Source organism: Heterocephalus glaber, unplaced genomic scaffold, assembly GCF_053883595.1.
Source record: "Heterocephalus glaber isolate CG9 unplaced genomic scaffold, H.glaber_assembly_v1.0 deba00001689, whole genome shotgun sequence".
NCBI classification, from domain to species: domain Eukaryota; kingdom Metazoa; phylum Chordata; class Mammalia; order Rodentia; family Bathyergidae; genus Heterocephalus; species Heterocephalus glaber.
This window is the reverse complement of record NW_028258414.1, coordinates 4,284,271-4,293,385: the sequence shown is the minus strand read 5'-3', so window position 1 is coordinate 4,293,385 and position 9,115 is coordinate 4,284,271. Positions and strand designations below refer to the sequence as shown.

At 43.5% G+C, this 9,115-nt stretch overlaps 1 protein-coding gene and 1 pseudogene across 1 annotated transcript in view; one reads left to right on the top strand and one right to left on the bottom strand.

Moving 5' to 3' along the window:
* Positions 1 to 9,115, top strand: part of Rora (RAR related orphan receptor A) — a 674,381-nt gene that overhangs the window by 108,155 nt on the left and 557,111 nt on the right. The window lies entirely within an intron of this gene.
* LOC106010335 (torsin-1A-interacting protein 1 pseudogene) lies at positions 2,151 to 8,221 on the bottom strand (annotated as a pseudogene).

Here is a 9,115-nt window from a genome sequence, read left to right as displayed (position 1 = left end):
TATTTTAAAGTTTGTCAGAGTTTTTAATGGGCTAAAATAATAACTTTAATGATGTGGGATTCTGCATGACATTTTGATGTCATAGAGGGGCTCCCATTAGACCTCAGCTAAGGGCCAACACATGGGAACCCGAGGGTTGTCCTGAGCCTGTCTGTCTGTGTGGGCAAACATTGCCCAGGACTTTGCATCAAAAGGGATGGGCTCGCTGGGGCCAGCTCACATGACAAGAACAAGGTATAGGACCAAGGGACTAACGATCCATGCTGAAAAGCCAGTTAATCATATAGCCAGTTTCATCCGAGGGGGTCAGGGCCTAACGTCTTGCAGAACTATTTAGCAGGTGTAGCATCCAGCTGCAATATTAAAAAGTCTCTGCCCGCAAATCCTGTGGTACAGGGATGGTGATTCCTTCTGCACAACAGAGGTAAATATTAATGCCCACTTCCTTTTATTCACAATAGGAAATGCTGTAGTAAATATGGAATATAGTGACAAAATGCATATGAGATACCAGGCCCAACAGCAGTGCATTTCTCTGCTAAAGATCTTGTCAACGTAGGTTTCCTCCCTTTGGGAAATGAATGGTAATGGGGCAAATTACCTGTCTTTCCCCCCGTCCCTTATTGCAAAGGTGAAACTTACTTGAGCACTACATGTATTCAGAAGCCTATCCCAGCTGTGGAATGAAGCTGCAATTTCACCCGTTTGTCACTTTCTTCAGAGTGCACTTGGGTTTGGGGAAAGAGGCAAGAGATGACATTGGATAGGCAGGGCAGTGACATCAGTCTCCTGGAGTTTGAAAAAAAAAAATGTCTCCCGTCGCCTCTGTGCTGAGCCACATTTTCAGTTTCACAGTTAAGTCTAAACTTAAAGCTTTGTTGGCTGAAATAAGAATTCTGCGAAGTGACATTTCTGTTTTAAGGGCTTCTGTGGAGACCATATTGCTGGCGTAGGAATTCAGCTTCAGGAAACAGTTTTTCAGGCTCAAGTGAAAAATGTTCCCCTATTTCAGATGGAAAAACATTGAAAAATCATGATTTTGGCCCTCAAAGAACAGCTATTCGTGGCTGCCATGGTTAACACTGTCGCTAGTTTTGCTTTGGCAACGGAGGCCGATTTACCACAATAACAGGGACTTTGATTTTATGGCACTTGACATCTTGAAAGTTGCTAAAGTGCCTCACAAATTTGTAGGTCGGCCAGACCAACTGTGCCTTCTTCAAGAAAAGGGGTGTGTGTGTGTGTGTGTGTGTGTGTGTGTGTGTGACCTGAGAACTCCCTAGTCACACATTTTTAAGGCCTCATCTTCAGAATGGGGCCTTGGGAATGGCTGGTGGCATTGGAGGAACCTGATTTAGGATGAACTGACTGCGCTTCCAGCCCTGTCCCTTTAACTCTTCCTTTTTGTTTGTTTTTTTCCTCAAGAGTTGTGACTTAGGGCCTCACACGAGTAACTTTGTCATTTCCCATAACATTGTCCTGCTGAGCCGAAGGGTGTTCTGTGTGGAGGCAGAGAGTCTCATATGATTTTAGGCTGCCTCTGTCTGCCCTCAGAAGCACTGTCCACCTCCCAGGCCTGGGTGTCAGGGCCGCCATGTTCTCCTGGTCCCCCGTGCTCTACTGGTCCCCCTGCTCTCCTGGCCTCCCTCCTGCAGCTCTGGGACGCTGGGCCTGAGCTCGAGACATGCACACAAATCACGGCATGTTTACTTAAAAGCCAGTACCCAGACACTTAAGTGCCTCTTCCACATCTTGGGCAGCAGTGAGCAGCAAGATAGCAGGCTGAGGCCGAGGATGGGAGCCATTAAGATGTTTCTGAAGGAACGTCAGGCTTCTTTCCCACAGCTCCTCATCTTGACCTTGGTACTTATTTCTAAGTTGTTTCATCTGGTTCTGGAACATTTGAACAGCAGTAGTTTCTACCTCAGGCGTATGAGTAAAAGAAAAATTCCAAAGGACAAGAACACTTATCACAACAAGTGGGCTCAAAAACCATTTCTTCTTGAAAAAATATTCATTTTGGGGCTGTTCAGCTACTTGTTGGCTGGAGAGTGATGGAGACTCTGACACCTGAATGCTGTCACCATCTGAAAAACGGCCATATATTGAACTCTTGACTGGTAAAGATGTTTGCATTCTAGTTTGCATTCTTATTTGTTGTTCAAACCATTTCTGAGGGGGTTTTTTTGATATCCTGAGCTCAGCACTGAAGATTGCTTATTATGAGCTGTGGAGTCCAGCCTTTGGGGTAATCTCCAAATTGATTCTGGACATTGACTAGATGATCTAGTGGTTTGATCTCCAGATTCAACAGAATGCCCGGATTTGACCTTAACAGTAGTGATAGCGCTGTAAGAAGCGTCTTGGTCGGCGTCTTCAGTTTCTCCTTTTTCAGAGAAACTGACCTTCTCTTGGACACTGGAGGCTTCTAATTCATTCATCTTAGTATTTTCATTTGTTCTGTTTGCTGAATCAGATCTTGTGCTTCTCGGAGGGGGTCTACAAAAGCCAATTACAGCATCTTCACTGGTCACTGCAGCTTCTTGTGCTCTGACAGATTTCCTTGAGACTGTTTGGTTTGTAACAGTTTGAGAAGATGGCTTGTCCTCTTCAGAGGCTAGAGAGTCCGCAGCCCTCTCGGGCTCGTAAGTAGCCATAGCCGTAGCGGAGGCTGCTGTGGGTGTGGTTGCAGAAGGCAGGCAGTCCTTCGCGTGTTGCTCTCTTCCACTGCTTGGGGGCAGGGCTGCCTCCGCTGCCCTGACCGAAGATAGTAGCCGCTTTCTCTCCCTTCCTCTTTTGCAGAATCCGGCTGAAACTCTTCTGGCGGGGTTTGTCTTCCCACAGGAGACCTTTCTTTGGCCATCTGGGATTCGAAGTCGCCGTATACTTCTGGCGATTCCTCTGAGAACCTCACTTCCCACTGGCCCCCTATTTCTAACCATCTCTTCTTTTTTTTTCCTCTTTAATTTATTAATATTTTGGCATTCTCACATAAGAGAAACCATGTGATGACTAACTTTATGAGTTATGTCACTTAACATTATAGTCTCAAGTTCCATCCATTTTCCTACCAATGACTTGAATTACCCTTCTTTATGGCTGAGTAATACTCCATCGTGTACATTTTCTTTATCCATTCCTCTCTTGCGGAGCATCTAGGCTGCTTCCACAGTTTAGCAATTGTGAATTCCACTGCTAAGCTGCACTTTTGTATTGTGAGAGTTGATAGACATGAAAATATCCTGCCCAGCAGATGTAAATTTCTAAAAGGTTGACCCTGGGTCTCTCTGTACTGCTCCGCCCCAGACTGGCAATGCTCAGACTGAGGACCAGGGTGGGCCTGAGGCATGCATTCTGAGTAGTGCAGGTCACAGCACCCTGTCAACATTGGCATGGTTTCCCAGGTAGGTGTCTGATCCAGTGAAGCCAACCTTCCACACCTGGTGGAATCCTTACACGTAGAGGGGCTGGAAAACTTAGTTGAACTGAATGAACGAATAAATGAATGATTGGATGTGCAGAGCATATTGAAAACTCAATCCCAAGGATGAATTTTCTTAATGAATAGCATGCCAAAGGGATTATAGTTTTTTATCTTTGCTTTTTAGAAATTTCATGCATTTGCATTGCATATTAAGACCAATTCTTTCTCCCCCTTTTTAAAAGTTTTTCATGCCTGATAGCTAAATGGAGTTAGATTTATGCTCTCACATGAATATGGACATACTTTACAATATCTTGAGCAACAAGATATAGATGAGACTCTTAAGTGGACATACACGTTATGCTTGAGTAAGAATAAGAATTTCAGGGGCCCAGGTATTTAGCTCAGTGGTTCTGCCGCCTGCCTCACAAGCACAAGGACCTGAGTTCGATCCCTGGTACTAAAAAGAAAAAAAAAAAAAAAAGAATAAGAATTTCGGAATGTAATCATTGTTAATTAGTGAGCAGAAGGAAGAGATTAAATACAGTGCTTATATGTGTAGGAACATAAGAGCAACTCAAATTCAAGAACATATTTGAATTCACAGAGGTAACAGTGTATTTTGTAACATCACCTTCAGTCACCAAATCAATGTTAGATGAAAAAGAAAATGTTGACAGGCTCAGTGGTGCATTCCTGTAATTCCACCTCCTCAGGAGGCTGATGCAGGATGAGCTCAAGTTCAAGGCCAGTATGGACAAGTTGCTGAGACTCTGTCTGGAAGGGAAGGGAAAGAAAAATTAGAGAAAATTTTCCCTTAATCCTTGAAGAATATGTTCCAGTAATTCTTATCCACTGGAAAAGAAACCAGAGAATTACAAACATGGCTCCTCCCCCTCCTTCTCTACTTCTGCCTCAAGAGAAGAGAATGCCCCACTCTACCTCCTCTGTAACCACCTAGAGGAGGTTTTGAGACCTGACCATAAGCTACGTTCTACTCTCTAGCATTCAGTCCTCAACAGCTCCAGTTCCAATGCCTGGGATTATGAAATCCAGTGCTGTGTTAATTTCAGATGGTCTCCCATGAGAGTTCATTTTTCCAGTCATACAATTAAATGAACACACTAATAATAAACTTATCTCGTGTATTTCTGAGTGCTTACCATGTGACAGCCCCTGGTCCTGTGTGACAGCCCTCTTACTGCCATTGTCCCCGAAGCTGGGAGGCTCAATGACACCTCCAAGGTCACACAGAAGGACACAGTAGAGTGGGGGTGTGAACTGTGGGTGGTCTTCCAGAGTTCGTGCATTTAATAAGAACACCCTTCTGCATTGCATGTGCTACAGCCAAAAAAAGCATCATTCATATATATATATATATATATATATATTTCCTAATTTCTTATATAGTGGAAGTAAATCAGCCCATGATAAATACTTACTATTTAATCAGATTATTAGATTCAGTTATCCCATTGTGAAAGGGTCTTTATTTAATTGAAAACAAGAAGGACCGGAAGAGGGTTTGCTGGTTGAGCCATGTATTCATAGAGGCCATGAGGTATTAAGAGATCGAAACCACTTGATTTCAGATATCTGCATGCCACTTTGCCTGATTCTGGGACAAACCCTGCAGTAGGATGGCTCTTTGTTTTGTTTTATTTTGGTCTTGGTGCTGGGGATCAAACCCAGGCTCTAAAACATCTTAAGGATAGAGTCTCCTGCCATGTGGAGCTTTCATGAGAAGTAACTTTCATTCCTGCATCAAATATTTATTGTAGTTGATGTGCTCGCCACTGCTATAAACCCCAAGTGAATTGGAGAGACTCCTGCCCGCGTATAATTTACATCTTCATTACATAATCACATGCCCAAGCTTAATGCAGTGCGTGTCGTGTCTGTTAGAGTCATCCCTGTATGGAGTGCTGTTCACAGGTGGCTTTGGCACAGCTGGAATTTTTTGGCGGGGCGTGTCAAATGACATGGAAAGGCAACGTTTGTAAATGATGTTGGCAAATTAGATCATATTATGAGGTGATTATGGCTCTTTGGGGTCTTCGTAATAGCCACTGCTGAATTAATCATGTAACGGTCGGCTTCAGTTTGTAAGACAGCCAAAATGTTCTCTTTGAGCCTTAGACTAGTATTTTTGAGAATGTACATTTGAGTATTTTATTGTAGTGTTTTGATGCTACCAAAGTTCTGCAAATATTTTAGGTAAATTTTTGTCCATGTAAATAACCAGACCATGAATACTTGAGGATTTGCAAGCAATTAAAGTCTTTGTGACAGCTGCTAAACTGCCTGCTGCCTGTAGAAAATGTGTCTGAAAATGGGCAGATCTCTATTCCAATAAAGCTTTATTTATAAAACCAGGCAGTCTGACCCAAGGTCCCAGTTTGCCAACCTCCGTGATTCAGAAGAAAACAATTCTATGAGTGATAACATCAATCATGTTTGGAATTCGCTTTTTAAAAGGAGAAAAGAAGCGGCCAGGGATTTACCTTAGTGGTTTTGCCACCACCGGCTGCACAAACGCAAAGACCTGAGTTCGATCCCCAGTACAAAAAAAAAAAAAAAAAAAGGAGAAAAGGAGAAAAGAAAACATGAATTAATATGGCCAAGTAACATTTACTCAGTTCAAATTCACCTTATACTTAGATTCAACTCCTGAGGTTTAAATGCCCTATTTTGCATGGTTTTCCTTCCTGGTTGGTTCAAGACCAAGGCAAGTTCAAGGAATCTTTCAAGGAAGAGGTGCAAGCACCTGGAAAGAGCCTCCCTGCTGGAATCTGATTAGTGGACTGCAACTGTCCCATGGGAATTTCTTTTGGGTACAAGGAAGAATTTCAGCCATGAGGGCTTTGAAATATTGAACTAGATTATGGGAAGGGTTGCTGAAAAGCGTTTAGTTCTCTAGACATTTGAAATTCCACAGAGATTTCCACTCTGGCAGTTGGTCAACACTGGATTATTAAGGACTCACTGATTAAAAATCTTTCTCTTCTTCTCTGAGGTGGCCAATTCCTCATCCAGTCAGTAGCTTTATTAAATGGATTGTATTTTCTCTCTGGGATTGGGTGATGAGTCTGGAAAGTGGGAAGGAAGTCTTACTACATTTGCAATAAGGGAGAGGAAGCCAATCTGAAAAAGAGGAAAGGAAACAGGCATTTTCCAGTGCCATTTAAAAAAATGAAATTCTAGGGCTGGGGATTTAGCTCAGTGGTGCTGCCACCTGCTTCGCAAGTGCAAGGTCCTGAGTTTGATCCCAGTACCCCCCCCATATAAATAAATTAAATTAAATTCTAGTGGAGCTTCTTTAAGTGCCACAGGGCAGAGGGACAATGACCATCCATCACCTAACCTCGATAAAAGTAAATGTTAATTAACACATCAATAGTGTGGGGGTTTTAGGTGCTTCCACAGTGCTGGTGGGTGCTTGACAACTTTGTCTTGCCTGAAACTCTTTTGCTTTCTCTTTGAAGAACTATTTTAAGCAGAGAGAACCCCTGTTCCAATCTATTTTGATCTCAAGGATGTCTGATTTAATATAATTTTCTCACGTTCCCACAAACTTGCCCAAGGTAACGAATAATTTACTTTGTTAGGGCAAAAGAACAAAGGTATGTTTAGAATTAGAAAATAGTGGACTTCCTTTATATGTATAAGTGTGTGTAAAAAAGCACTACAGATTGTACATATTGGCAAAAGTGCCACCTGTCACTTTTAAACTTTTCCATTCATAGATGGCCTTCCTTGCATTTTGAGGCCTTGGTGGATTTGTTCAAAGAGGCAGTCATGCAAATGTGCCCGCACTTTCTATCAGCAGTCTCCTGTGTGTTTAGATTTTGGTTGATGGGTGTATTGGGAACAAACCGAGCAGGGGTGATTCCAGTCCATTGGAGACAGCAAGTAATTACTTCCCTGGTTTGGGGAAAAGTTAAATATACACCCACTTAAGCCATGCTGTCAGGATGGGAAGCTGCTCCCTGCTTAGTGACCTTGCTGAGGGAGAGAGGCTTGTGGCGAGGAGCAAGGGCTTCATGCGGAGCCTTCTTTTAGGTGTATTAGGACTGAAATAGGCCTGAGGGGAGGAACCTCAAAGCATTCATCCCATAAAGGTTACTTTCCATCCTTCCTCTGCTGGCTGCTTAAGATGCTCTTAGAAAAGCCTACTTCAGTTCAAATAAAAACACATTTGTTGTAAACCTGCCCACAGAAGACTCAAGGGCCCTTGGCATCTTAGCATTTATAACTAGATGGAGAGATGTGTGTACCGGGAAAAAGCGAAGAGAGTTGTGTAGCGAAGCGGGGTTTGTTTGACAGTACAGGCCGCGCAAATATGAAATGAGTGGTAAAATCCATCTGACAGATAGAAGAGTGCTGTTCCAAGGTGGAGAAGGGAGGAGGTGGCACTCACTAGTGCGGAGGGCTTCTCGGAAGGTGGGGTGGCATTTGACCAAGACCTCCCTCCGGGGGCGAGTAGGATTTGGCTGGAGCCCTAGGAAGATCCCAGGTGGAGAGGCTTAGAAAGCCGGAGAAGGGGACGTGTTTTGTGGCTTAATTCAGTGCCCTGTGTTTGGTAGATACTTCATAGGTGCTAATTAAATAAATGAATAATTCATTTGATTTTTCTCTGTAGTACCCAGTTGAGAAATGAATTCTATGCTGTCTCACCTTTTCAAGGCAGTTCTCTCTCTGGCTACGCTGTTCACTGTTCATGCCTTGTGGGAGAGGGGCATGGTTAATATTTTCGCTCAAGGCAAATGCTCTCAAACACTCCTCATTGAGCACCATGGTCAAAGACCCAGGATCCTAAGCCTTGTTGGGTTACCGGGGTACTTTGACAAAGAAGTGTTTGTAGCTGGAGATTGCTTTTCTCTCAGGGAGAGCAGATCTACCCCTGTGGGCTGCAGGACCCATGTGTCAAGATAATCTTGATTTTTCTGTCAACTAAATCCCTGTATGAGCTCCGCCCAGAGGACGTCTATAGCATGCTTTTAGGCCTGTGGACTTTGCTTTGGGATGATCTAACCTGGAGAATAGGAGAGCAGCTATTGCCCAGTTTCTACCACGTGTCAGGCAATTTTCTTGGTGCTTTTAGTACCTCTCTATCCTTGACTTTCATAACAGCCTCATAGGTAGTTTTCCATTTTAAAAGGAAGAAACCATGAGCATTTCAGCAACCTGGCCAAGGTCACGCCAAGGGTAAATTGTGAAGGCTGAATGGGAATCCCGCCTTGGGTCCTGAGTTGTGCTTTTAGTGTGGTGCTGGGCTGCCTCCCCGGGTGCTGTGCCTTCCGGGATGGCTGCGGTGGAGTGGACAGAGGGGATGGCGGGGAGGGGCCATGAGCAAGAAACAGGACAGCGCCTTTTGGGAGGTCCTGATGAGAAATCTTGAATTCCTGAGGGTTGGGTGGGATTACAGCGGACCCTGGAAGCCTTCACACTTGGAAATGTCATGGGAGTCACTGGGAAATATTTTTAACTCAAGGAGTGACATGATAAAATTATTAATTAGGCAATTAAACATACTTATTAAACATCTATGCCACATTCTATGTTGGAGAAAAATATACATTGTTCCAGCTCTCAGGAAATTTTTATTCTAGTGGAGAAGACATACCTTAGTTAAATTATAGATACTGTATGTCATTCCCAACCTTGGAACATGCTTCAGAATGACTATAT